General features: G+C 54.6%; 1 long non-coding RNA gene across 1 annotated transcript; it reads left to right on the forward strand.

The window, feature by feature from the left end:
- Window positions 1-10,669: 10,669 nt before the first annotated feature.
- Window positions 10,670-13,730, forward strand: LOC125752928 (uncharacterized). The gene is made up of 2 exons (XR_007403557.1): window positions 10,670-11,007; window positions 12,585-13,730. It is a non-coding gene; the product is annotated as an uncharacterized LOC125752928 (long non-coding RNA).
- Window positions 13,731-27,460: the final 13,730 nt, after the last annotated feature.

Genomic DNA, 27,460 nt, shown 5'->3' on the forward strand with positions numbered 1-27,460 from the left:
GCAGTAGGTCGTCCCACCAACTTCCTACGGCCCTGTCCTCTCTCCCGGCCTTCGCCTGCTCTTCTTGGCCTTACCTGAGTGATTCTACCTCAGGCAATGCTCCGAGCACAGCTCAACGGGTGGAGAGGGGCATGTTTCCCCATTAGTGACCAGGTTTCCTTAGGGCGACTTAGGGTCCCGAGCATGACCGGGACACCCAGCAGGAGGGAGGGCGTGCTGGGGGTCAAGGACGGGACGGTCCTGGGAAAGGCCACTCCTTGTGAAGAAAGACTCTCGACGGTAGAATCGCCGGACCATTGATGCTCAACCATGACTTCACTTCCCTTTGGAAGACGTTAAACGCTTGGAGGCCGGCAGACAGTCATAGACGCTCAGACGTGCGCGGAGATTGTCCACTGGGTCATTTGACTTTGTCAAGTGCGGACAGGGTTCCGGTCTGGGGAGAGTTTTGGCTTTGGATTATCAGATAAGCCTTCACCTGTGCTTGCTGTCCACAGATAGAGGCCCCTCCTGAGAAAGCCCGTGAATCATCACCGTGTGTCGGTCGCAAGTAGTGATGCCATCCGAGCCCTGTGCGGGGGGCAGAGACCCTGAGGCTTCCTGAACGTGTTTGGGACTCCTCGGCTGACCCCTCCTCCTGTGAAGGAAGGGACGCGGAGCCGCGGCTGATGCCCAGGGGCTGTTAGGAGCGGGGGCAGCAGCTGCTCCAGGAACCCCGTGGGCCCCGTCCTGCGTTCCAGCCCCGGGCCCCTGCCCCACACCACAGAGGGCAGGAATGGTCTGTGAGCCGCGGCATAGTGCGATGGCGCGGTGCTTCCAAGACTGAGTCTAAAGGATGCCGACTTCCCTTCCTCCTCCTACTTCCTCCCTGCCCCCTACTCCCCGACAACCCCAGAAAAGTAAGCTGCAGGTTGTGAGCCGCCCGGTGATGGATGGAAGCCTCCTACCACCAGCCACATGCTGGAGAAACGCATTCGCCAGCCCTGGCCAACAGCTGTCACCGCGGTTTCAAGCCTCCCTTGGATGTCTGCGGTTTGGGATAGCTGTTACGGGGCAGCACGTAACTAATACAAACACCACCAGTGCCTTTCTGGTTGGCTCTGGTGCCCTCAGGTTGTGCCAGCTTTGAGGGTCTCAGTCACAATAGCCTTTGACTCCCGAGTCAGTGGGGGTGGCGCTCGTTAAAGCCAAGCCCATTGCTTCTTCGCAGAGTCCTGAGGGCCTGTGTGTCTTTCCTTAACTCTCCAGTTGTTGTTGTTTAAGATTTTACTTATTTATTCATTAGAGACACAGGCAGAGGGAGAAGCAGGCTCCCTGCAGGGAGCCCGACGAGGGACTCGATCCCGGGACCCGGGGTCACGCCCTGGGCTGAAGGCCAAGGCAGGCACTAAACCGCTGAGCCCCCCAAGCGTCCGACTCTGTAGTTCTGGCCCTTGTCCTGTGACCAGAAGAGTCAAGGGCACCTGCAGACTGAGACGTGGACCTGGGCTTCCAGCGCCAGGAGGTGCCGTCCTGACCCCATTTCCACCGCTTGTGCTGAGGGAGTGAAGCGTGGCGAGAGGAGCCAGCGGGCCACACAGACACGACTGCAAACTCTGGATCTAGCCACTTACAGGCTTCCCAGCGTCTCTGTGAGGCTGTTCCCTTAGCTGTAAAAGGGGAAAGAATAACTCGCAAGGTCATGGTGGGGATTGAAAAAGATGTCAAAGGAGAGCCCTGGGTGTGAAAGAGGTGACGTCCTAGTGCTTTGCCGACGCACACAAACCGCCCTAAGCTTAGTGCCTCTGGGCATCCTCATGGCTGTGAGGAGGGGCTGGCGCGCGGCTGGGCCTTGCGTGCTGTGCTGTTGGCCTCAGCTCGTCCATGCAGCCTCGTTCAGCTGCAAGGTCAGCGGGCTGGGGGTCACATGCCTGGCAGTTGGTGCTGGCCTCGGTTTTTCTCCATGTGACCGTACATCCTCCAGAGGATGAGGCAGGCATTCTTCCTCGGTGGTCTCAGCGCAGAGTTTCAAGTGGTGAAGGCAAAAAAAAAAAAAAAAAAAAATCACAAGATCTCCTAGGGCTTAGCTTCTGGGGCTTGCAAAATCCCAGTTCCAATCATCTCACTGAGGGCTACGGTCTTGGTCCGTCACAGGATGCTCTCGCTTCCAAAGGTAGGAGGGAGACGCTGCAGAGTCACGTTGCAAGGACACACACACACACACACACACACACACACACTCTGCTTTGGAAGGAATCGTGCCTGTATTTCACAATCCCCCACGAGCACGCAATAAGCTATGTCTGTACCATTTTTTCCCCTTGAGGTTACCAGAGTGGCCATCACCCGAACACGGCCCTGGAGCCTGCGTGACATTCACTTACATCCCCACTTTGAAGAGCTATCGGCAGGATCTCAAGACGGTCACTGAGCCCCTCTGAGGCTTACAGCATCTGCAACTTCTCTCCCACCTCCTCAGGTGGAGCTGCTTTCTCAGGTCTTGGACTCTCCCCTCCGGCGCCCTCGGTTCTCATGTACAGTCCTCAAACTGAAAGCGGAACAGGTGGAGGTTGGCCACCTGGTCCAGGAATGGCTTCGGGATCCCTGACCCAGGCCCCTGCCAGCTTCCCGTAGGAGCCCCCCACCCCACCGCCGTGAGGAGCCCTGTACGCCGCGTTGGCCTGGCGGCTGTGAGGAATGGCCCCAGGACCACCACGTACCTATAGCAGAGGAGCACGGGGAATAAGCCAGTTTCTGAGTTCGGGTTCTCCAGCCTAGACCTAAAACAGCATCCTTACCTCTGTGAGGAGAAGGGGGCATAACCTGCAACAAGGAGAAACAAGTACAGAACACGGAGCCAGAGCAGCGCGGGGGCGGGGTGGGGGGCAGCGTGTGTTTGCGGTGTACCTTGCTTCCTAATGCTCGTCGGGAGATGGCCCAACTGCCTTCCTGGACTGGAGCGATCCAAAAGCGATCCCAGCCACCCCAGGGATAAAGGGAGGTGGAGAAGTCTGGAGGAGCTGGGGTCATCCCCGGACGGGAGGCCACCTTCCACGTTTGGGGCAGAGGACCTTCGGTTGCACCCTGGCCTCACTCTAGGGGACAGCGCAGTGGGTGAGGGGCCTCTGTGCCCTGCGTACGATCCCCCACGGGCGTCGGACAGCCCGCCCTGCTGTGCAATGTTCCCCTGAGGAAGAAAGCACCCGGTGCTTAGTGCCCCACCCCACCCAGCCCTGGGGATCAGGTGGGGGACACCCAGCCTGCGACCGCCTGCCCCAGCTCACACCCTCTTTCAGATCCTCAAAGAGGCCCCTCTCCTTCTGCCTTGGGAACTCAGAGCCTCCGTTCCTGCCATTGGGAGCGTTCTCCCCTCTTTCCACCCGGTTAACTCTCGCCCATCCTTCCATCCTCCGTGCAAAGGTGCCTTCCCCGGGGGGCGCGGTGATGGACCCCCGGCCACATAAAGTCCCTTTGTTTTGTGTCGTCCCGTAAGAAGTCATTTTGCGTGGTAGCCTTCTTGGGGCAGTGATGCAATCGCTTATGTGATGTTTTGATCAATCCTCATCTCTCTCATGAGGCTCTACGCTCTTTGAGAACAGGAACCGAAGTGGTCTCGTCTCAACTTCCTATTGGCAGCACCTGGCATTGTCCTTGGTGCTTAGTGATTGTCTGATGAAGGAAGGAAGGAAGGAGCAAACTGAGGAGTGCGCCCCCCTGGTGGTCTGCAGCCTCCCCGCGCCTGCCCTGTGGGGGGCAAAGGGGCAGGGCCCTTCCCAGGAGGCCGGGGCCCATCTCTGAGTCCCCACTTCCTTGCAGGCTTCAGCCGGAGCCCAGGGAATGCTGCGTAAACCCCGCTGGCTGCCTCACATGCCCCGGGTGCCAGACTCAGGGCCACCCAAGCCTCGGGCCGCAATCCCACCGTGGGGTTGTTGACTATCTTCCTTGGTCCCTGCGGCAACGCACTGAGAAGGACACGAGGGGAAGTCAGGGGCGCAAAGCGGCGTCCGAGGCAGGCGACCTCATGGTCCAGATGCCCCCCCCCCCCCAGGCCAGGCGCAACCTCCTGTTGGCTGCTCTTCCAGACGCTCTGGCCAGGCGGCTGCGGGGCCCTGGCCCTGGAGGAGCTCGTGTCCACCATCCAGAGCCTGCTCGTGGCTCTGAGGGTCGCTGTGGCACCCCGAGGGGCTGGGCCGGGCTGGCGTAGTCGCCAGACCCTGGACCAGATCTCTGTCTGGGCCTAAGTGCAGCCCCGTGCCCCTGGCAGCCTGAGCTGCGCAGGGCGGGGACCCGGGAGCCGGCCGGGCAGCTGGAGCCAGTGTCCCGGTCCTGCGGGGCCGTCGAAGCACAGCCCGCACAGCGCTGGGCGCCCCCCAAACAGGCCGAGACTCCGCCCGGAGCTGTTGCTCCGGAAGGTGATGTCTGAGTGGGGGTGGCCGCGTGGGAGAGGAAACCGTGGGGAGGAAACTGTCCCCTCACCCTCAGATCGGGAGAGCGGGGAGTGCACAGCCCGAGGAGCTCGCCTGCCCTAGGGTGGGGGGTAGACGGCCAGCAGGGGGCGGTGGTGACCGGGCGCACCTGCTGGCCTGAGCTGGGGACCACTGTGTAGGGCCTGGGGAGGAAACCGAGGCAGGCCCTGGGTGCGGGCCGGTGCCAGCCAGTGAACGGGGCTGCGGTCCGGGGTCCCCCCACCCAGGGTGGGCTGGTGTGGGTGGGGAGACCCGGGGCCCCCGCGGGACCTGGGCATTCCTGCTCAAGGCGGGGGCGGGCGGGCCAGGAAGGCGGGGTGCAGAGGGGTGACATTTGGGCCGTTTGAAGTCCGTGTGATTAACACCCTCTTGCCAGGGAGGAAGGTGAGGCTCTTCCAGGCAGAGAAGCGGCCACGGCGGAAGCCTCTGTGGTGGCAGGTGCGGGAGGAGGGAGGGCAGGTGACAACTAGACAGCGGGCTACCCGTGCAGGGCCGCCTCGGCGACAGGGGCCAGCTGTGCCCGTCTGCACCGGCGCCTGCAGGACAGGCCGTCGACACACGGTCGTCAGCGTGGGGCCGCGGGGGGAGGCCAGGCCCTTCCTCCGGGTGGGGAGAGGATGGAGCCTGCAGCCCCGGATGGAGGGCAGGGACGGACAGAGGGATGGGGACAGCTTGCCCCTCCCTGACCCCCGGGTCTGGACCAGGCTCCTCCTGCAGACAGGGAGAGGGTGGGGCCCGCAGCCCCCGATGGAGGGCAGGGACGGACAGGGGGACGGGGACGGCCTGCACCTCCTGACCCCCGGGTCTGGGCCAGGGCCCTCCTGCGACAGGGAGAGGATGGAGCCCGCAGGCCCAGACGGATGGCAGGGATGGACAGAGGGACGGGGACGGCCTGCACCCCCCGACCCCCAGGTCTGACCCAGGGCCTTCCTGCGGGCGGGGGGAGAGGATGGAGCCCGCAGCCCCGGACAGAGGACAGGGATGGACAGGGTGACGGGGACGGCCTGCCCCCCCCAACCCCCAGGTCTGGGCCAGGGCCCTCCTGCAACAGGGAGAGGATAGAGCCCACAGGCCCAGACGGAGGGCAGGGATGGACAGAGGGTCGGGGACGGCCTGCACCCCCCGACCCCCAGGTCTGACCCAGGACCCTCCTGCGGGGCAGGAGAGGATGGAGCCCGCAGCCCCGGACAGAGGACAGGGACGCAGGGACGGACAGAGGGATGCGGACAGCCTGTACCCCCCGACTCCCAGGTCTGACCCAGGGCCCTCCTGCGGGCGGGAGAGAGGATGGAGCCCACAGCCCTGGACAGAGGACAGGGATGGACAGGGTGAAGGGGACGGCCTGCCCCCCCTGACCCCCGGGTCTGGGCCAGGGCCCCCAGTCTCCCCCACCCTCTGGGGTGTCTCTCCCCCGACTGGTGCCACAGTTGGCCATCTGTCCCCCGGATCCCACCGAGATCCCTGGGAACCTGCCAAACTTTAGTTTGTGTTTCTGGGTCCACGACTAGGTCATCCATGTGGGAACCTGGCAGGCAGCGCACACTCAGCGAAGAGGGGGGCACAGGTGGATGAGGGTTGCAGAGGGGCGGGGTCGAGGGGCTGGGAGTGCCCAGGTAGCCTGTGGGCAGTGGGGGTGCCCAGGTCCAGGAGTGAGAGGGGGGAGGTGGGCGGGAGGGGCCATGAGCAGCAGCCAGGCCACCCGACTTTGAGGCCCCAAGAGGGACCCATGGCACATGCGGAGAAGCAGAGTCAGGAGCGTGGCCTGTGCTCAGGAGGGCCCTGGTCACCAGCCCTGGGGTGCCCGCGGGAAGCCGAGGTCGGGGACGGGAGGGCTGGGCTGCCCCCACCACATCGTTGGCCCTGAGGAGCAGCGCCTAGCCCCGGGGAGCCAGAGACTCGGAGGGGCTGGGGGTGCGGAGGGCTGGGGAGCCAGAGGGCTGGGGGGTGGAGGGTTGGGGGTTGGAGAGCTGAGGGACGGAGGGTTGGGGGGTGGAGGGCTGGGGGTGCGGAAGGCTGGGGGTGCAGAGGGCTGGGGCGGAGGGCTAGGGGTCGGAGGGGTTGGGGAGGCCAGAGGGCTGGGAGTCGGAGGGCTGGGGGGTGGAGGGCTGGGGGGTTAGAGGGCTGGGGGAGCCAGGGGTCTGGGGGTCGGAGGGCTGGGGGGTGGAGGGCTGGGGGGTTAGAGGGCTGGGGGAGCCAGGGGTCTGGGGGTCGGAGGGCTGGGGGGTGGAGGGCTGGGGGAGCCAAGGGGCTGGGGGGCGGAGGGCTGGGGGGTGGAGGGCTGGGGGAGCCAAGGGGCTGGGGGGCGGAGGGCTGGGGGGTGGAGGGCTGGGGGAGCCAGGGGGCTGGGGGGCGGAGGGTCGGGGTCCGGCGGTGGTCACCTCGCGTCAGGCTTGCGTGGAGCGAGGGACAGAGCGGCCCGGAGCCTGGAGCTGCAGGAGGAGCCTCAGGCCCGGGGACGAGGGCAGGGATGTGGGGGCCGGGGGGCCGTCAGCTGGGGCTCCTGGGCGGGCTGGGCTGCGGGGTCACCCGAGAATGGGGTGGCCCAGGGTTTGTCGGGCTGACGTGACCAAGGCGGGTGCGTGGCCACCACTCTGCTCACTGCGTGGGGAGGTGACCGTGGGGACAAGAGGCGCAGGGCCGTGGGGGCCGCAGGGGGGGTCTGGGGAGGGCGCAGGGCTTCGCCACATTGCTGGACGCCAGGAGGGCAGCCTGAGGAAGCCCACGGTGCAGTCGAGGGCAGGGGTGGGGTGGGGACCGTCCTGAGAGGCCGGGGAAGAGCAGTGGCATGAAGTCGGCGCAGCTGGAGATGGCCCCACGACGTCAGCCAAGACCTTTGGCAGCTCGGGCTGAGGTTTCTGGCAAAAGCCACGTTTCAGTTCATGGAAGGTCGAGTGGGAAGTGTGGACGCAGCGCGAGGGTTCCTGTGTCAGGGGCACGCGGGCGTCCCCACCGGCCCCACCCGGCCCCACCCGCCCGGCGCCCGCCGCTCCTCGGGGGCTCTGGTCCGTGCGTAGGACCCGCTGGCCGCAGGCCCCTCTGCTCTTCCCCTGCACCCCCCCCCAGGCGGGGACAGAAGCCAGGCCTGCCCTCCCTGGACGGCGTGGACGCCTGCCCCGCGCCCTGGGTCCCTTGTGACCACGCAGGCGGCGTGAGGCCCCAGGGCCACCGCAGGCTGCGCTTGGATCAGGAGCCGCCGGGCAGCGAGCGCCCAGATACCGGGGGGCGGGGGGGCCGGGTCGGACCTGGAGACGCGGTCGCTCCTCGTCACGGCTGGCGTCTATTTTGGGGGAAGCAAATCTTGTCTGGATGTAGTCACAGAACTTTAGAAAGGCCTTGAGGCAGAAGTTTGAGGTGCTTTCCTGGGAAAGGGAGGGGGAAGCAGACACCTAAAGGCTTCGGGTATTTGCTTCGGGTCCTGAGAGCCTGTGGCTGAACCCGCAGCCCCGACGGCGGTGGGATTTCGTGGGTCGCCCCCCAGCTGGGCCGCTACATGGGATGCGCGGCCTGTCACAGGGGCAGGGACCCGGCGGCCGTCCCAGACCGAGGCCAGGGCTCACGGAGGGCACATCGCGGGCGGGGACGGACGGGGAGGGGGCATGTCTGCAGTGGGGCGCAGCAGCCACCGTGGGGGCCCGGGTGGGGGGGGCCACGGGCAGCCTGTTGGACAAAACGCCAGCTGTTACCCTCCAGGGACACGGACTTCGACATTGTGTGCACCCGGCCGGGCCGTTGCAGAGGGTGTCCGGGGTAGCACGGGCCAGGCCCCCCAGGACCTCTGTGCTCTTCACCGGGCACCTGTCATCTCCAGTGCGTCAGCTGGGGGCTGTGAGGCCTCAGAGCTCACTGGGACCCCCAGGTGACCCTGCAGCCTCTCCTGTCCCCCTGCGTCTCCCTGCACCACCCCTGCCCCAAGACCCCCTGCGGAGACATGCTGTGGTCCCTGTGAGGGCAGCTCAGCGGGCACAGGAGGGGACGGGAGGGGACGAGAGGGGACAGGAGGGGTCGGGGGGCACAGGAGGGGACGGGAGGGGACAAGAGGGGACAGGAGGGGTCGGGAGGGCACAGGAGGGGTCGGGAGGGGACGGGAGGGGACAAGAGGGGACAGGAGGGCACGGGAGGGGACGGGAGGGGTCGGAAGGGGTCGGGAGGGGTCAGGAGGGGCCGAGAGGGCACGGGAGGGGATGGGAGGGCACAGGAGGGGTCGGGGCAGGGGCAGGGGAGGGGTTGGGAGGGGACAAGAGGGGACAGGAGGGGATGGGAGAGGATGGGAGGGGTAGGGAGGGCTCAGGGGGGAACAGGGGTGTCGGGCAGGAATGGGAGGGGTCGGGAGGGGACAGGAGGGTACGGGAGGGCACGGGAGGGGATGGGAGGGGACGGGAGGGGAGGAGCGGCCGCCTCATGGGTTCCTGCTGTCCTCTCACCACGACACCTGTTACCAGTGACAGCTATGTCCGTCGCCCTCCCCGTTGAAGAAGCCCATAAAGAAAAGGGTTCTCGGCAGAGGGCAAGAGGTGGGTCTGGAAGCCTCGTCCGAGGGCAGCGTGCTTCCGGCCCGCCCGCCTCCCCACGCCGCGCGCACGCTACGGCCGGCTTGCCCTCGTGGGGCTCTGGGCTTTGGCACAGGTCGCCTGCCTGCTCCCGCGGCACCCACTGACACACACGCTTTGGGATGACACTTGTGCACGTGTGGAACCGACGCTCAGAGAGGGGAGGCCGCTTGCCCGGAGTCCCGCAGAACGTGGCGCAGCAGAGGTTGGGTTCCAGGCTCCAGCCCGCGCAGCCCTAACCGTTGCCCATCCCGTTGCCGAGCAGCGTGGCCCTTCCCCGCCACCCCCAGGGGCTGCCCTGGACCCCTGGCCACGGAGCCAGCAGGACGGGGACGCACCGTGGCTTTGCCCTGAATTCTGCTGTCGGCAAGTGAATCCGTGACCTGAGACTGGGTCACGTTGGAAAGTGGGCAAAGTGACGGAGGAACAGATCTCCCACAATGTGCCAAGAGCACTGGGCAGTGCGGTTCTCGGTCGCTGGAGGGCGGCATGGCCGGGGGTGGGGGGGGCACCTCCAGCCAGGGAGGGGGGCTGATCCTCCTTCCGCCGCTCCCCGGGTGCAGGCAGGGCGAGGCATCTCATCCCCCGGGCCTCGGTCTACCCTCTTCACAATGTCCTGATAAATACCCACCATCCTCGCGTAAGCTCGGATAGGATGAGTGGGGTCCCTGACAGGTGCAAGCGATCCCCCGTGATCACGCCACGGCGCAGGGTGCACCGGAGATCCAGGAGCCCCGAGAGGTAAACGCGTACCATGCAAAGAGCGAGACGGAGGACTATGAATTGTGTCCAGTTGCAAAGAGCAATTAAAAGAAAAACTTATCTCGGGGCCCCTGGTGGCTCAGGGGTGGAGCATCTGACTCCGGCTCAGGTCATGATCCCGGGGACCTGGGATCGAGCCCCACGTCGGGCTCCGTGCTCGGCGTGGCTCCTGCTTCTCCTTCTGCTCCCCCTGCACGCTCTCTCTCTCTCTCTCTGTCTCTCTCTGTCTGTGTCAAATCAATAAATAAAATCCTTAAAAAATTGTTTTAAAACCTTTTCTAATTGATATTTTTAGTAGCATCAATGAGTCTCGGTACAGCGGCATGGTTTTAACGCGCGAGCATAGCTCTGTCGCGACGTTACCCAAGGGACTGGTATTCGTATTTGTGAAAGAAAATTGCCAACCTAAGTAACGGCGTCGGTTACGGATGAGTGTGATTAACAGAGTGAATGCCCGCCGTGGACGCGAGGGGTCTGTAGGCCACCGCAACAATCACGTTGGCGCCCATGGGGGCCTCTGGGACGGACGGAGGGGGCCGGTGCCCTGGGGGTCTGAGCCCTCCTTCCAGCGGCCTGGGGGGTGGGGGGGGGTCCCCACTTGAGGACAGACTGAGCTGGATGCGGCCAAGGACACATGTGGGGTCGGAGGGCTTGTTCCAGAAGCCCTTCCACGGAGCGAACAAGGTGGGAGCCGGGGACACAGAGGACGGCGGGCCTCGGGGGGACGCAGGGCCACACGCACACACCTGTGCTCTCAGGGCACTTCTGGGCTGAGGAACGCTGAAGCCGGGGCCGGGGGCCAGTCTGCCGCCCCCAAGGGGATGAGTGTGCCCCCAGCTTCCTGCACCCCCTCCCACCCCTTCCCCTCTCAGCCACGTCTGCTGTCCCCCATCCTGCTTTGCTCCGCGCCAGTGACAATAGTCTCCAGGCTGCGTTTCCCAGACGTTCAGAAGGTGTTTTCCCGGGCGGACACCTTCGGGACGCGGGAGGAAGTCCAGCAAGCACCGGGGGGGAGGCCTGCTCCGGTCCTGGGGCCCGGGGCCCAGTGGGAGGAAAGGTGGGCAGGCTGCGCGCTCGCGGCTGGCTCTCGGAGGGCGCACGGGGCCTCGGGGGTCTCTAGGCTGCAGCGGGGGCTCCTGCGCGGCGGGCTGGCCGGGACCAGATCAGGACAGATGGCGCCGTCTCTGTGGTGACACCGTCCTGCGGCCGGAAACACAGACGCATGAAGAGATGGTGCCAACCGAGGAGAGAGGGTGAGGACCCAGGACGGGCTCACAGAGGCAGGGGGCGGGGGGGGGGAGGGCTCCACCCCCATCGTGGCTCAGGATGTCCAGCAGGTGCAGGTGACCAAGGGGCCAGCAAATAGGACTCCATGTGGGTGCGGAGGGAACGGGGCTGGGGAGGCAGGTGACGAGGCCCGCGGCCTGTGCCCCCCCGCTGGGCTCTGCCGTTCCTAAGCCGGGGGCTTTCCAAGGCGCGGCCAGTGCCTGGCGCTGGGGGGCAGCAAGAGGTCTCCACCTGGGGTCCCTGCGCGGGCGGGGCCTGGGGCTGGGGCCTGGAGGCTCGGCCGGGCAGGTGCTCCCGGGCCAGGAGGACGGGGAGGGCAGGGAAGGGGCTGGGGCACAGGGAATCCGCCTGGGGCCACTGGGCGGAGTGGGGATCCGCCCCCGCCCCCCTCCCTGCTTCCCTCCGGTTCCAGCCCAATGCTTATCTGTAGATCAAGCACGCACGAGGCCAGGATACACATCTTCTGGGGCCTCCAGAGAGTTGGAAACCACATCCGTACCTTGGCTTCTACACGAGGGGAACTGCCCAGCGCTGGAGGACGCCTGGGCTCCACCACCTGCCTCCGCTTCCTCCCAGCAGCCTCCGCTTAACGTGGCAGGATCTGGGCTCTCCTCCCGGCCTGTCCACATGCGCCGGCCCGGCCCTCCTCACTCCGCGTCCTGTTCCTCTGCAGGATCCAGCCCCCCCTGCCCCCCAAAGCACAGCAGGCCCTCGGTGCACACGGGGTGCCGCGCACAGCCCTGGCGCCTGGTCTTCCTGTGCGGGTCCTCACCAGGCTGCCCCCCCCCAGCCCACCCGTCCGTCTGTCCCTCACGCGGGCTGCCTTCCTCTGCCAGCAGCAAGTCCAGAAAGGGTCAGAGAGGGAATCTGCTCAGGACAGGGACATCTGATCCCAGAGGCTGGAGTCCCGGAGAGCATGCTCCAGAATGTGGCCTCAGTTTCCCCCCCTCTAGGCCAGGGAGCCGTGCTAGGTTGGGCAGGTGAAGTGCTGAGTTTCTGGCTCTGGCTCCCGCCGCCGCGCAGGGACCCTGAGCTAATTTCCGGCCCCGGGACATGGCCTTGCTGGGCTGGGCAAGGGGAGGCTGTTGCTCAGCGGCTGTCACCCGCCAGAGGCCAAGGTCCGAGAGGCCCGGTGGGCACCGCGGGGGCGGCGACGGCGGTGCCCCGGGAGAGGGCCACGGAGCACAGACCGGCAGGGACTCAGCTGCGGGAGTTGGGTCGAGGAGGGAAGGGGCAGGTTATCAAGGTCGGGCATGGAAGGAAGCTCCGGTCCCCGCAGCCCCAGGCGCTGAACGGCAGCCACGGCCCTGTGCTCCTCAGGGTCCCCTGAGCTCCTCCCGGCCCAAAGGGGAGCCGGGGACACGGGTCAGGGGCTGGGAAGGGCCCAGTGGGAAGGGCAGGGCTCCGGCGCACGCTCAGAGGCGTCTTGCCATCACCACCCCTCGGGATGGGCCTCGCCCTGTCTCTTTTCTGCTTGAGGCTTGTCCTTCCCCAGATACCAGGAGTCACGAAATTCCCCTCGTCTTTCCCTGTGGTTCCCCAGGGTGCCCCGGGGTCCCTCTGAGGTCATCCGTCGCAGGCACGGCGTAAAGGCCTGCCCGGAGCAGTGACGGCATCCACCGGGGATCCGACATCGTGCCCACCTCAGACCCCGCTCCCTGCCATTTCGGACCCTGGCGCAGACCTCCGGGGGCCTTCGGACCGCAGTGACCATGAAGAGACGCGGCTACGTGTCATTTCATTGCGGAAACTGCAGCCGAGTCCCGTGTGAGCAACACCCACCCATCGCCCGTCCGAACGGGGCCTGCAGGCAGGAGCCCTGACAGCCCGGTCACCGCACCGCCGGCCCAGGTGCCGACACAGGAGCGAAGAGCATGGATCCCGTGCCAGCCGGGGCAGCAGGAGCGAGGGCCTCATGTGCGGCCTGGGGGGCACATGCGCTAGGCCCCGGCGTCTGCTGCCCGGGGTGCTGGGCAGGACGGTGGGGGGGCAGGATGGCAGCAAGCCCCTGTGGCAGGCTTGAGCCTGTGCGCTAGAGGGGAAGCCCTGGGGAGCCCCGGCGGGGTTCACACAAGGGAGGACAAGGTTCGGTTTGTTCTGTGGAAGGACTGATGGCCCCAGGGGCGCCGGGTGGCATAGGTGAGGGGGGAAGACCGAGGCACGGGCCCAGGGGGGACACGGGCCTGGGGAGGCTGCCCTGGTGTGGGGGGCAGACGCAGAGCCCACACACAGCAGCACCGACTGACATGCCTGCATGGCTCACTTATAATTCTTTCAGCTTCCGGGACCCTCAACAACGACTCCCCTTGTCCCATTTTCTGGACGATGTCCCTGCCTGTCCCCCACCCCCCAACCACAGGAGAGAATCAGGGACCCACAACACCGGACTGGGCCTCTCTGTACGGAGTTGGCATCAGGAGAGTCGGGGGGGGTGCGTTGAGTTTAAGAAATGCTCAGCCTTGGGGCACCCGGGGGGCTCAGTCGGTGAAGCATCCGCCCCCTGCTCAGGGCATGATCTCAGGGGCCTGGGATCGAGCCCCACATTGGGTTCCTTGCTCAGGGGGGAGCCTGCCTTTCCCTTTCCCTCTGCCTTGCTCCCCAGCCCCGTGCTCGCTCACTCTCTCTCATAAATAAATAAATAAATAAATAAATAAATAAATAAATAAATAAATAAAATCTTTAAAAAAATACACCGAGCTGTGGCAATGAGGCACACGTTGCACTGGTCTACGGGAGACGAAGGGTGAGGGATGAGCAGGATGTGCACATGCACGTGTGTGTCTGTGTAGAAGGGAGCCAGAGACAGAGCTGAGCTAGCGCCTATCGGTTCAGAGAGTGGCCTTGTACCTCGTGGCCCCAGCGCTGTTGCGTCCTAGCTTGCCAGAGGTGATCCCTGGGACTGGCCATCGGTCTCCTCCATCTGACCTCCCCATAGCACTGATCTCACTACCATTTAAGGCATCCTGGGGAGAGTGTGCAGGCCCAGCATCCAGAAACCCTGGGTCCTCACCCTGCTCACCCAATGATGCTCTGAGTGACACTGAGGAAACCACTTCCCACTTTGACCCAAACTTCCCCTTCTCTGACTTGAAGGCTGGGCATGGATCATCCCCGAGACCCAGGCCCTCAGGCCTCCACAGCTCTGTTGTCAAGACCCCAGGCCTGAGCTCTGACCGCTGGGTCTGGGTGCCAAGCAGGGGCTCACGCCATCCTTGTGTATCATGCTCAGGACGCCTGTGATGTGGATGTGTGCACATTGGCCTGGATCACTGTGTGGGCCATGCACTGCACAATTCCAGAAGATGCTGGTCCCGCAGACCACTCTGCACAGCAGCCCCAGAACTGGGTGCTCCGGAGGCCTCACTGCCACTCCTCACGGGACAGCCTACTTTATAGCAGCTGTGAGAGCAGAGGAGGGGCGGCTGGAGGTGTGATGTCAGGGATCCTGCTGCACCGGCCACTGGACGGTGAGCCCGGAGCCCTTGTCCCAACTTGGTTTCTAACCTGTCTAATCAAGGGCCTTCCCTCCCTGAGACCCATATTTTATTTTATTTTATTTTATTTTATTTTATTTTATTTTATTTTATTTTATTATTTTATTTTATTTTATTATTTTATTATTTTATTTTATTTTATTTTATTTTATTTTATTTTATTTTATTTTATTTTATTTTATTTTTTTGAGACCCATGTTTTAAAGGTGCACAATGAGGTGATCTTTATGGCACCTGCCTGCATGGGCTCTGCAGTAATGATTGCTCAGAATGGACTTCCTGTGAGTATAGCCGCACATTCTAAGGAGTCTTAGGGTCAAGTTGCTCCCCCAGTAGCTTGGGGACATCGTTTGTTGTGCCTAATATCCTGCCAGAAATCCAACCCGTCGTCAGCTGGCGGGGACACCCGGGGAACAAGCCAGGCATTGCGGTAGCCCTAACCCACACACGGGGAAGAAGACATTTTCTCAGTGGCCTCTCCATTCCCACTGGCTGTGTAGACTGTTTGAGGCCTGGGTCCATTAGCACTTAGAGGCAGTGACTCCCCTGTAACTCGCTCCAGCCCTGAGAGCTCACGGCGCTGCAGAAGCACACGGACTCACAGGTCAGCTTGGATCCCTTGAGGTGCTTTCCATCCTAGAGGACTCTGTGGGGATATTTTACTAGCACTTTGTTGCTATTAGCCTCCAATAACAATAGCGACAGCTGGGCAAATCTCTTTGTTCATTTCACCGATGGATATGAGAGACCGAGCTCCGACGCCCCAGAGAAGAGCCATCTGTGGGGATGGATTGAGCAGCTGTGATGCAAACTTGCTTATCGAGGTTGCACTGTGTGCTTGGCGTCTGTTTCATTACCTCCCATTTCCTACTTATAATGTAATGGCCAGCCTTTTCCTGTTACCCAAGGGTAGCAATTTCCACCTTAGACAACATATTTCTTACATATCCTTTGGTAATCATGGACAACTTGATGATTTCCCCTTGTTCTCTGTACAAGAGCGTCCTGTGCTGTCTCAAACAGAAATGCCAGACTAGTGTCTTCCCCGTACACAGGAAACCTGTGACCAAAGCTCTGCTCAGCAATCTGGGATTGCACATCTCACATGGCGATGAAATTGGGCTGGTCTTTAAATGCTAGAAAGGGACCACTTCCCAGGGTGCCCCTGGGTCACTCCATTTTAAGGAAAAAAATCCAGGCCACTAACCAACTTCTCAGAGGGGCAGATCTTCCTGGGAAGGAAATGTATTCTCTATAGACATAACCCCCATTCAGTTTGGAAGCCTGACTTTCTCACTATCTCCAGATAGCAGCCTTGTGATGGTGGGAGAAAGGTTTAGTCTGCCCTCCTCTGATGATGTCACAGAGGCACCTTGCAATGGTATTTGTAGGTGCTGAGGATCCAAGCCAGGTGCACTCAGAATTCCCAGGCTTAGGAAGAGCCCGGGTGTTGGGAACTGTGATCCAAGAGTTAGAGGAGGGTTGACTCCCACTGAGAGCAGGAGCTGGCAACAAATTAATGGGTTAGCTGGTGCCTGAGCAAACTGAATGCTTTTGAGAAAATCCTAGGGGCAGCTGTACTGTGTCCTCGTGTGGGGTCATCCAGATATGGAGGCCAGAGATTGGCTGGAAGGAAGGATTGTAAGTGACAGACACTATCAAAGGTGTTAACCATTCACGGACCTCCATCCTCACAGGAGCCTGAGAAGTAAGGAGCATTCTTGCTCTACAGACACAAAACTGAGCCTCAGAGAGGTGAAGAGATTTACCTAAGGCCACAGAGCTGACAATGGAGGAAAGTGAAGTTATCACTCAGGACAGGGAGTCTCCAAACCACTTGATCCTTGTCACTCAAGGTCTGCAGACAAGTGGCACCTCTGTCACCTGGGAGCTGGTTAGAAATGCAGATTCTTGAGCCCCAGCTCAGAGCTCAGACAGATTCAGAATCTGCATTCTGTCAAGATTCCCACGTGATGGATCTGCCTTCCTGTCAATGGTCCTCCCGTACTTTGAGGTCAAGACTCAGCATCCTGCTTGGGTGGTCACATATTCCCAGGTTGGAAAGAGTCTGTAGAATCTCTGGAGGGAAGCCCAGTGAGACATAATAAGCTATTATGCCTTGAAAAATCCTGTTCTGATGTGATAGTAAAGCACACAAATATAGTGAAGACAAAATGAGAGTTCACCAAAGTCATTAGTAGATATTGCATTGTCCCTGGATTTTAAGTTTATGAGCCTTTTGTGTTCATCCTTCCATCCAACCTTTCATTAAAATTATTGAGGATAGAAAGTCTTGGAAGGATACAGGTTGTGTCAGACTATTGTCTCATTTTGCCCACCTTGTCAATGCAGAGAAGTTAAAATAGCATGCCCTCAGTCTGAAGCTGAGCTTCCAAGTTTAAGTTATCAGAATTCTGACCTAATGGAGATGACCCCACTCTGTGGTAGTCTTCAGGAGATGGGGCATCCATAAAGCACAGCAAGACAGAGAAAGGCCATGCAGGAATCAATGAAGGGTCAGTAGTCCAACCCATGGTAGTGGGAGATGATGGTTTACAAAGGAAGGAGGGGGCAAGATGTGAGCGGGTGCCCGTCAGCAGTGCCAGATAAGAGAGATAGGGCAGACATTCATATTCAAGAGACTTACATGGTACCAGGAATGGTCCTGAGAGTTTTCCCAGGGTCTTCAAATATCAGCCACTATCCCATCCTTAATCATATCCTGATGCCTACTAATTTGGGTAGCATGCATGAATATCACTAGAAAGAAATAGTTCCTTATTGTAAGTTAACAAAAATAAACTCACCTTATTCTTGGATTACGATTTGATATTTTATGAGTTTGCATATCATGAATTTGTTTCTGAGAATGTGGTCACTTTGAGACGTATTGACATCTATTTTCTCCAACCTGAAACATTGTAGGCCTTCACCCTTGACCTGGGAAAGACATTGAAGGACTGTATGGCCAAACCTGGTGATCAGTGAACCTCCTTTCCTGACACCAGGCTACGTCTTTCCCAATACTTTCTTAAGATTCACTTAAATGATCACCTGTACCCAAAGGCCCAGTCCCGAACCCATCCTTAGTTCCTAAATCAATTTTGACTGAGTTACCCAGCACTCAAAGTTCTGCAAACATTTCCTTCTGCCAGCCCAAGCAAGAAGAACTTAATATCATCCTTCACTTCACTGGGCTGAATGAAGAGCTCCTGTTCAGGCCTCCAGTGGCTGCCTCTCCCTGCCCTGTGCACACTCATCTGTGGACAGTGATTTTGGGTCCCTTTGGGTCCCATCCTGTCCTCCAAGCCCCTTGTTTATGTCAGAGCTCACAACTCTGGAGCTTGAAGCATGGCACTCTGAACACCTCACAAGGTGGTGAAACCTAGTCTCTGGAAACCAATTATCCAGATGTTTCCATCCCACCTGGCTCATGATCCACACCCCACCTACTACTGGATGATAACATATCCTGCTTATACCATTCTGAAGGCTGACAGTGTTTCTAAAACCCTGACTGAGGCATGACCTTGGACACTCCTGTGCAACCTTGCTGCCCCAGACAGCATCCTCAGCCCCACAAGTTCCTCCAAGTTTGCTTATCCTAGTGGGCAGACTGAGCCCACCTAGGCCCACCTCTCTACCTCCTTACTTGAGTAAAGTGGATTTGTGACTGCTTCATGTAGAAAAATTTGACACACGTCATGAGGATGAATTAGGAAAGGGTAGAGGAGTACCTCCAAATAGAGGAAGTGGGGCAACACTGGCAGGGACTAGGCAATCGCGAAGCTCAGCAGGAAATGGAAAGGAGATTAGTTTGTGGGGAGGCACCCGGATGGAAAGTGGGGAGGGGTGTGGCCGCCTAAACAGAAAAACTCTCACTGGGAGCTCAGGGCCCCTTCCTCAGTAGGAGGAGTGGTGGAGGGTCCCTTCCTCTAGCTCTGTACCAAAGTACCAGCAATGAACATTCATTTGTAGCTTGCAAGAAGAGAATCAAACAGGCAAAGTTAAAATGTCTGGCTTCAAGTCTATGTCAGAAATACTATGAAAGCAACAAACAAGCACCTGAGAAATTGATTTCCGTGTACTATTTCCTTTTTTTATGCAGTGCAACAATGTCGGCTGTAGACCTGGGCCATCCAGAGGACCTCTGTGAATCATCTCATAATTCAAAAGTAAAATTTAGTTTAGTTTAATCATACACACATGGAAATACATTTATACATGTATATGTAGTGTGTGGGGGTACACAATTTACAATGGAGAAATTAAGTGAATAATACCATGTGGTTACAACCTCACAAATGTTGGCAGTGCCAGCATTTTGCTTCTCAGTCTAACTAATTCCGGGTAATGTAGTGATTAGAAAAGGAATCCTACCATTTACTAGATTCTGTCTTCAGCAAACAAAATGAGACAGGCTTATTTTGGTTTTTTTTTGTTGTTGTTGTTGTTGTTTTGTTTTTGTTTTGTTTTGTTTTGTTTTTATATTTTTTTAAAAGATTTTTTTTAATTTTTATTTATTTATGATAGTCACACAGAGAGAGAGGGAGAGAGAGAGAGAGAGAGTCAGAGACATAGGCAGAGGGAGAAGCAGGCTCCATGCACCGGGAGCCCGACGTGGGATTCGATCCGGAGTCTCCAGGATCGCGCCCTGGACCAAAGGCAGGCGCCAAACCGCTGCGCCACCCAGGGATCCCTCATTTTGTTTTTAAAAGGCTTTTCAAAGGTCCTTTATTACATACAAAGGAAAAAAGTGGATGGATCAAGTCAGGCCATTCAAAGGTTCATTCTTTCCTTCATGTAGGGATTATAGCAGGTTTTACATAGGTACAAAGCTTAGTTTCTGTCTCCTTAGCCAATTCGAAACTTAATTTTATAAATGGGGTAGAATTAAGAAGCCTTAAAAGTAAATGTAAAAGATAAACATAAAATACATAGTACCCTTTCCTGCTCCTGCTACATTGTCTTGTCATTTGATGAAATTTCCCTGATTTGTTAGGAGCCTGGGAAAACAATCTGTTTTTGCTCTTTTACCCTCTGTGAGTTCTAAAATCACTATTGTCTCCAAACAAAGAAAACAAACTAATATCTTTTATGAATATAGATACAAAAATCTTTAACAAAGTATCAGCAAACTCGATCTAGCAACATACTAAATAGATTATAAATCATGTGTACACACTCCAAGTGGGACTTATACCAAGAATGCAAGGTTGGTTTAATATCTGAAAATCAATTAGTGTAATACCACCTAACAATAAAATAAAGGACATATGGTCATCTACACTGATACAGAAAAAGCACTTGACAAAAATCCAAACCCCTTCCTCTTTTAAAGGAACACTAAAATAAATAAATAAATAAATAAATAAATAATAAATAAATAAATAAATAACACCCTAAGAATAAGTGGTACATTGGTCTTTGAGGGCTGCCATAACAAAATACCAGGGACTAGGTGGCTTAAATAATAGAAATTTATTTTCTCACAGTTCCTGGGTCTGGAAGTTCAAGATCAAGTTGCCATCATGGTTGGTTCTGGTGAGGCTTCTCTTTCTGGATTGCAGATGGCCACCTTCTTGCATTCTCATGTGACCTTTCTTCTGCATGTACATGGAGAGAAAGAGAAAGAGAGAACTCTGGTATCTCCTTCTCCTTCTCCTTCTCCTTCTTCTTCTTCTTTTTCTAAGATCACCAGTCCTATTGGATTAACCTACCCTTTTGTCTTCATTTAACCTTAATTATATCCTTAAAGGCCCTATCTACCAATGTAGTCACATTCAACATAGGAATTTGGGATGGACACATTTCAGTCCATAATAAATGGGAACTTTTTGAGCCTAATAAAAGGCATCTGTGGAAAACCCATAGACAACAATTTACTTAATAGAGAAACTAAATCTTTCTCCCTAAGGCCAGGAACAGGATAAGAGTATCCACTTTTACACTTTCTATTCAATTGTGAGGCCTCAGCTAAAACAATTAAGAAAAGGAAATAAAAGGTATTAAGTTTAGAAAAGAAGTGAAACTATTTGCAGATGACATGATCTCATGTCATGTCCTAAAGAATGCATAAAGAAATATCAGAATTAATAAATGAGTCCAGCTATTTTTTAGGAAACAACATGATACACATGATAGATTGATAGTGTAAATCTATACACTATAATCCAAAAATGAAATTAGGAAAGCAAGTCCATTTACAATTGCACAATAGCAACCAAAAAAACAAAATACTTAGGAACAAATTTAATGAAAAAGAGACACTTGCACAATGAAAACTATAAAACATTACTGAAAGATATGAAGGAGACATAAACAAATGGAAAGCTATCTCATGTTCATGGATTGGATGATGTATTATTATGAAGATGGCAAGGCTCACCAAGGGGATCTGCAGATTCGTTGCAATTCCTATCAAAATCCTAACAGTCATTTCTGCAGAAATGGAAATGTTAATCCCAAATTCCATATAAAATTGTAGGAGACCTTGAATACCAAAACAATTTTGAAAAGGAGGAAAAAATTTGGAACATTGACACTTCCCAGTTTCAAGGCTTACTACCAATCTTCAGTGTGGTATTGGCATAAGGATAGACATAGAGATCAATGCAACAGGATTGAGGGTCCAGAAATAAACCCATATGTCTATGGTTAATTGAGGTATAATGAGGGTGCCAAACCGATTTATAGGTAAAGACCTGTCTTTCACAAATGGTATTGGGACAACTGGAAATGTGCATGTGAAAGAATGATGTTGAACCCGTACCTCACAAAATATACCTACGTTAATTCAAAATGTACCAACAACCTTAGCATAACAGCTAAAATAATAAAGCTCTTGGGAGAACACATATGAGTAAATATTCATGACGATGGATTTGGCAGATTTCTTAGATACGACAAAGAACAAATAAACATTGGATTTCAGCAAAATTAAAAACTTTCACACATCAGAGAATACGATCAAGACAGGAGGATAAAACAGCTCACAGGATTGCAGAAAATATTTGCACATCACATTTCTGATAAGGATCTATTATATCTGGATTGTGTAAAGAACTCTTGCAACTTAACAACAAAAAGACAAACAACCCAATTTAAAAACGGGCAAAGAATCTGAAAAGATATTTCTCCAAAAATGATATACTCATAGCCAGCAGGCACATAACAAGGTGCTCAACATCCTTAGTCATTAGGGAAACTCAAATCAAAACCACAATGAGATAGCACTTCATACTCACTAGAAGGGCCATAATGACAACAGTGGAAGACGGCAAGTGTTGGTGAGGATCTTAGAGAAAGTGGAACCATCATGCCCTGCTGGTGGAAACAACAAATGGTATGATTGCTGTGGAACACAGTTTGCTTATTACTCAAAGATTTAAGCATGGAATTGCCATATGACCCATCACTTCCACTCCTACTTCTGTGCCCCCATAGAATTCAAAACAGGTAGGCAAACCAAAACTTCTACATGGATGTTCATCGTGGCCCCGTTCATGAGACCCAAAGGTGGAATGAACCCAAATGTCCATCAACAGGTGGCTGGGTAAACAAAACGTGGTCTATGCACACAGCGTGGAATATGGAGTGATGACTTCATTGGTCTGAGTTTCCATGTGGGGTGAGAAAAAAAAAACTCTGAACTAACGAATAGTGATGATCGCAAACATTTTTCCTATGCCACAAATTTTAAAAATGTAATAATCAACGTTTGTATCGTACTTAAACTTTGAAGGTGTTTGCACACTCCTGAACGTTTTACTTCACACCGAATGTTTGGAACTCAAGAGAGGAACATCCTTACCATTTCAGAGAAGAAAAAAAAAAGACACAGGTGCAGTGCTGACTTAGGACCTGAACCTGTGCCTGAAACTTAAAAGATGAGTGGGTGGGTGTGTGAGTGGGTGTGAATGAATGAATGAAGAAACAAGCAAAGGAGTGAAGCAGCACACTGAGATTCAGAGAGCTGAGTTGACTTTCCCAGGTTTACAGAGCGGGTGGGTAAGGGCTGACGTGTGGTGAGCTAACCACGGTGATGCATCCGTGCATCTGTAGGGGGCCGAGCCAGAACTGGAGCCAGCACCTTCGGGGATGATGCTGCCTGTCACATCCATCCCGTTGTGTCATGCTGTCTGCCAGGAATATATTCCCTGCATTGTTTTTTTTTTTTTTCTGTACTTCAAGGAATTGTTAATAATTTAGAAAAACAAGTGATGCACATCCATCACTCTCCATTAGTTTAGGCAGCATGAAACAAAACAAAGCCAACTCTTCTGAAAAAAAGCCAGGGTTTCCACAAGACACCAGGCAAGGTTCTCCCAAGTGAAGTTGTGAGAAACTAACAAGAGGAGAACCCCCCCAAACCCAACAGGTACACAGCCCTGCAGCCAGCCTGCTATGGTCGGGGTCCCGTGGCGTCCTGGAGCTCAGTCTCAGGGCTCCCAGGCACGAGGTGGCCTCATGTCTTGTCACAGTCCCATGTGAGAGAGCAGAAATAGTTACAAAAGGGTCTTCCTTGTCTGTCACTCTGGCTTATGCCTCAGGAAGTTTGACGTAGCCAGTGAGGATTTCCACAGGGCCCCAAACATCTGCTTAAAAATAAGAAGATGTATTCGATTGTCAAGAGATTCATTTACTTGACACAAAATATGAATATATGTATGACTTGCTGGGTTAAAAAACTTGTTTACTCTGGATACTGAATCACAGGTATACATATTTACGTACAACGGCTTGGCATCAAATATTTAGGTAAATGAAGTCATTCAGGATCCGAGCCTAGGGAGGCAACGGGGCACCAAGGCATCTGGATGTGGATGCCAGCGCCGTCCTCCCAGCTGCGTCCCCTTGACCAAGGCTCCCTGTGCTTCCTTTTCTTTTATCTGTTAAGTTAATGTGGGTTAACGACAAGACCCAACCCACAGTGCCAGGATGAGAATTAAAACACAGACCGGGCAAAAGGCGATCTCTCAGAAATACAAGGTGCTGTAGGGACGCCTGGGTGGCTCAGTCAGTTAAGCACCCGACTTGATTTAGGTTCAGGTCATGATCTCAGGGTCCTGGGATCCAGCCCCAATTCAGACTTCTCTCTTTCCCTCGCCCTCTGTCACGGCCCCACAAAATACAAAGGAAAACGAAACCCAAGGTAAATGGGGACATGTGAGTGTCCTCAGGCTGTGCTGGATCAATTCAAGTCCAGCAAAATCACATCCAGGCGACGGTGGGGTTTTACAAGCTCCTGACTCAGTGGCTGTCGACGGTGCTGTGGCTTGACAGGCACACAGAAGGGTTGAAATCCCTCTCTGCCTGCTTAACTTTGGGCCTATCTTCTTCTGTCTCTAAGCCCCATCTGTTTATCTGTATGAGGAGAATGGTAGTGGTAGGTGGAGACGCATACAACAGGCAATACTGGACCATGTATACCTGGAAAAGGACCAATTTCATATTGTTCAACCGAATGCATACGTGTTGATGGTGACACTAAATGACATCTAAGTTAACTGGAGTGGGTCTGAGGCACAGATCAGCCCCTGTCCAGCCTTACTGGGAGATTTTAGAGGGAGTTAGAAAGTACCAGAAAATGTCCTCATTTTATATGAGTGGATACTAATACTTTAAAAATTAGACTATTCCAAATAAATCTCTTAAATTTCCTGCTAATAATGTCATACATACCATAATGTCCAGGGTACTTTTTCCATAATTGTATTATTTTGATTCTTATAACAATATTTTGAGCTGTATGGCTAACGGTTGGTCCCCCAGCCACACTCCTAGAAAGGAGATGACTAGTCTGAGGACATAGATGGGAGAGACCAGATGTCTTCCCAGCAAAGGCTTTAATTCCAAATTCATAGTTCTTTCCAGTGCTACATTCTTTCCTTCTTTAAAAAATTGTTTTTAGTGATTTTTAAAATTTTTCAATTCCAGCATGGTTAGCATACAGTGTTAATATTAGTTTCAGGTGTACAATACCGTGATTCAACACTTCCAGCCAACACCGAGGGCTCATCATGACAGGTGCACCCCTCATCCCCATCACCTGTTTCCCACCCCCTGCCCACCTCCCCCCTGGTGACCCGCAGTGTGCTCTCCAGAGTTAGCAGTCTGCTTCTCGGTTTGTCTCTCTCTCTTTTTTCTTTCCCTTTGCTCCTTTGTTTCTTAAATTCCACCTATGAGTGAGATCACATGGTATTTGTCCTTCTCTGACTTATTTCACTTAGCATGATACTCTTCATAATCCCTTCTATATTTACAAGAGAAAACTCTCAGAAGTGGATCTTCAGATCTAAAGCAAAGCAGGTCCTTGGCTGTGAGGTTCCAGGTCCCCAATGTCCTTGGAAGAGGGAGGTCTGGGTTACTTGGTGGCTGGGGTGGGGGAAGGTGCAGCAGGGATTGTCTCTCTTTCCTTAAATGGGTGGTAAGTACCAAATATTTTCTGTATGGAACTAAGCTTTCCAATTTGGGGGGATTCTCTCAAAACAGCCATTATCTGGCCTGCTATTAATACAGAGGACCTCCCTGCGTCATTATCTAGTGGAGAGAATCAGGATTGGGGTTTCAAGCTGGCAGTTCTTAGAATTAATTTCCTATTTTCAACTAAAGGTCACCTTCCCCATTTTGCTCTTTCCATCATAGATCATAACACTTCTTGACTTGCTTGTTTTAAAAATGGGAAGAGAGGAGGAAAAAGCCACGTATTTATGTAAGCACTGAGCACTGTTGTATGGGTTATGTGTGGTTTCAGATACAGTTAGCTTCAAAACCAACATATCTTTCCCATCTTGCTGTGTGTCTGAAATAATCTCCTTACAAGTCAAATCTGTAAGAAGATCCGTTGGAGTAAAGCATGTCAGGTTGCCGTTCCCCTAACGTACAGGCTGCTGGTGTACATGAGAACTTTACAAACGCCTTCAGCTTCTATGGAGAGCTCAGAGCCGTCCCCCAATGCCCACGTCAGCGAGTAGCCACTGGACAGCATGCACCAGAGCCAAACAGGAATTCTCTTTGGCAAAGGCTAATTGTTGATAATCCTAAAATTCATTTATTTCAAAGAAGAAAATAATCATATGCCGCAGGCAAATGCCTCCTCCTGTAATGACTCATCCCCCTCCCACCCCACTCGCATCTCCAGCCAGGACCCACAATGTGTTTGAATGTTTATTTATAGTTAAACAGAAATTGATCTTTATCTCGTTAAATAGTTCATTTTAAATTTCCACTAAATTTGCTCTTATTAAATGAGAAAAGCAACTAAACCCTTTCCACTTAGAAGTGTTCCTCTTTTCTCTAGGGCTTCAGCAGTATTTTAGGGTTTAAAGGAAGCAAGTCTCGTCCTAAAACATAAATATAGATCTCCCATTGGCTCCAGACATGGCACTGCCTTGTGGCTGAATTTTGCAAACAGTGACAAACAGAGTGGTCCTTCTGCATTACTCCAGGTCTCAAATCACTCTGTTAGACATTCAATCACTCAGTCATTTATACGTATAATCAAGACAGAGCTTACGGTGAGGCAAATGTATTCTATTTTTTCCTTCCAGGATGCCAAGATTATGAACGTACCGCAGCTTGCATCGAATTCGTAAGCATTCAAGGTAGGGAACTAGTACAGATTAATTACCTACATGTTAAAGCTTCTGACGTAGAACGCATCATATGCGAGCACCTGGTTGGCTAAGTCGGTTAAGCACTGGACTCTGGATTTCAGCTCAGGTCATGATCTCAGAGTCGTGAGGTTGAACCCGGAGTCGGGCTCCCATTAGTGCAAATTTCCATATTGATTTCTGAAAGTTGGCCTGGGCTCCCCAAGAGTTGGTAAATGGGAGAGCACGGGAATGGGTGAGGGTGGTAAAGAGTAAACCTGTTTAAAAAGAGTATTTGGGAAGAATATGTATTCCATGGAGGGTAGAAAATCACAAAGTCCGGTGTAGAGCAGTCAGGGAAGTTTTTATTTGGGTGTTTTTCGGCCTAAGAGCCAGAAGTCTTCTCTGGGGAAAAGTTTTCTACATAAAAGATTACTAAAGTGTGGGAAAAAAACAATCATCCTGGGATCATCTGGTTGCAAAGAGGGTAATTTGTACTCAAACAGAGGTCATTACTTAGACCCCAGCAATAAAGAACCCAGGATAGAAAGAAACAAATTACCTTGCTTTAGAGAGATGTCAGAGCATATGAATGAAAGATCATCGGGTCAATTTGAGCAAGGCTCGATTCCATGAATTATCTGAGTGTGCATAAATAATCCCCTGGCACCACGTTGCACTTGAAACTGATGGCCGAATATTTTTATCCAACATCCTTTCTCACTTACCTTCCATGTATGTCCTTAACCTGTGCAACCAGAAGCCCGAGCATCACCGCCCCACCCTCCCCTCTCTCTCTCCGAGGACCACCTACAGTCACTCAATGAGCTTTGCTGGTCTAGGACCTGCCCATCTTCCATCCCCAGTCTCTGCTCTCCACTCTTGCAGTGTAAGAGTCTTGGTTCAGGCCCTGACGACTTCCTGCCAGGTCTTTTCTTATCATCTTGTGATATACTTCTCTCTAAGCTCTATTTAATGCATCCTTTTAGGGAAGCTCCACTGCAAGTGGATGATTGGGTATCCCAGGAGCGAGGCTGCTCATCAATCTCAAGCACAGCACTCCTCCATTAAAGAAATAAGATACATCAGAGGGACCCGTGTCCCATGACACTTCACCTCAGGGAAGAATTCAGGACGCAAACTTACCTCAAAGCCAGCATCCCATCATAACAGAGCTAACCCTGAAGTTAGAGCCACCCACTATCAGCTACCCCGGTGTCAGATCACAGCTGGCAGTGGCTCCCCACAGAGAGATCTACATTACAGTCAGTGTGGAGCACACACTCCCGGCATCGTACTAGAGACTGCCATTCAATAATTCAAATCTCTAT

This window comes from Canis lupus, chromosome 18 (genome assembly GCF_003254725.2).
Source record: "Canis lupus dingo isolate Sandy chromosome 18, ASM325472v2, whole genome shotgun sequence".
NCBI lineage: Eukaryota > Metazoa > Chordata > Mammalia > Carnivora > Canidae > Canis > Canis lupus.